Source organism: Salvelinus sp. IW2-2015, linkage group LG10 (genome assembly GCF_002910315.2).
Source record: "Salvelinus sp. IW2-2015 linkage group LG10, ASM291031v2, whole genome shotgun sequence".
Classification (NCBI taxonomy): Eukaryota; Metazoa; Chordata; class Actinopteri; order Salmoniformes; family Salmonidae; genus Salvelinus; species Salvelinus sp. IW2-2015.
Window position 1 is genome coordinate 22,222,286 of NC_036850.1, and position 2,265 is coordinate 22,224,550.

A 2,265-nucleotide genomic window follows, 5' to 3' on the forward strand; every position below is an offset into this window, starting at 1 on the left:
GATGGGTAGTGTAAAGCTCGCCGCCATGGAATCTGGAGCAGTGGGAACGCGTTCTCTGGAGTAATGTATCACGCTTCCACATCTGGCAGTCCAATGGACGAATCTGGGTTTGGTGGATACAAGGAGAACGCTACCTGCCTGAATGCATAGTGCCAATCGTAAGGTAGGTAGCGGAGGAATAATGGTCTGGGGTTTTTATATGGTTTGGGCTAGGCCCTTAGTTCCAGTGAAGGGAAACTACAGCATGCAATGACATTCTAGATTATTCTGTGCTTCCATGTGTGTGTGTGTGTGAGAGCACTGATTATGCCAGTGAGCTGCACCATAAAGGCTATTAGGGTGGATATACTACACCACTACCCTGGCATCTGAATGGGAGCACGGGACAGATAAGATTTGAACTGCTGTGCCAGGATCCAATCCCCCACCACATCAATGTGTGAGAGGGAGCATYYCTATACAGCTCATATATGTAAAAGCAACTTCAGCTTCTACTGCAGAAACACATACAGTATATGTCTGCTCTATGGTGATGTGCTGTACATAACACTGTACACACTGATACGTTCCTCACCAGAGCTCAGTAAATGCTAAACCAGGGACATATCAYAGTATTGTAAACATATTTACAAATTCAATTCATTAAGTAATTTATTGTAAACATACCAATATCCGTTACTTACAGAGGACCATGATCGAATAAAAAATATCTCTGTTTGGCAAGAGAGTGAGAGCAGTCTTTTTAAACACACACACACACATACAGTTGAAGTCAGAAGTGTACATACACTTAGGTTGGAGTCATTAAAACTTGTTTTTCAACCCCTCCACAAATTTATTGTTAACAAACTATAGTTTTGGCAAGTCGGTTWAGACATCTACTTTGTGCATGACAMAAGTCATTTTTCCAACAATTGTTTACAGACAGATTATTTCACTGATAATTCACTGTATCACAACTCCAGTGGGTCAGAAGTTTACATACATTATGTTGACTTTGCCTTTAAACAGCTTGGAACCCCCACCACGACCATTCGGACGCCCGCCATCCCCAGAAAAACATTAGTAACACCACCTATGCCGTCATGGCATTAAGCAATCCTGCAGCCGCACGCAAGGTCCCCCTGCTCCAAGCCAGCGCATGTCCAGGCCATCTGAAGCTGTGCCACAATGACCATTCTTGGATGATCCAGAGGAGGAATGGAGAAGTTTGTGTCTGATGAGACAAAATAGAGCTTTTTGTCTAAACTCCACTCGCCGTGTTTGGAGGAAGAAGAAGGATGAGTACAACCCAAGAACACCATCCCAACCGTGATGCATGGAGTGGAAACATCATTCTTTGGGGATGCTTTTCTGCAAAGGGGACAGGACGACTGCACCGTATTGAGGGAGGATGGATGGGGCCATGTAATCGCGAGATCTTGGCCAACAACCCTCCTTCCCTCAGTAAGAGCATTTGAAGATGGGCCGTGTGGCGTCTTCCAGCATGACAACGACCCAAAACACACCGCCAGGGCAAACTAAGGAGTGGCTCCGTAAGAAGCATCTCAAGGTCCTGGAGTGCCTAGCCAGTCCTCCAGACCTGAACCCAATAGAAATCTTTGGAGGGAGCTGAAAGTCTGTATTGCCCAGCGGACAGCCCCGAAACCTGAAGGATCTGGAGAAGGACTGTATGGAGGAGTGGGCCAAAATCCCCTGCTGCAGTGTGTGCAAACCTGGTCAAGAACTACAGGAAACGTATGAGTCTCTGTAATTGCAAACAAAGGTTTCTGTACCAAAATATTAAGTTCTGCTTTTCTGATGTATCAAATACTTATGTCATCAATAAAATGCAAATTAAATACTTAAAAATCATACAATGTGATTTTCTGGGAATCAATTCTGGTTGTTCTGGATTGATTTGCACTTTTTGCACCAAGTATGTTCATCTCTAGGAGACAGAACGCGTCTCCTTCCTGAGTGGTATGATGGCTGCGTGATCCCATGGTGTTTATACTTGCGTACTATTGTTTGACAGATGAACTGTGTCCTTCAGGCGTTTGGAAATTGCTCCCAAGGATGAACCAGACTTATGGAGGTCTGCTATTTTTTTTCTGAGGTCTTGGCTGATTTCTTTTTAATTTCCCATGATGTCAAGCAAAGAGGCACTGAGTTTGAGGTAGGCCTTGAAATACATCCACAGGTACACCTCCAATTACTCAAATGATGTCAATTAGCCTATTAGAAGCTTCTAAAGCCATGACAATCATTTTCTGGATTTCCAAC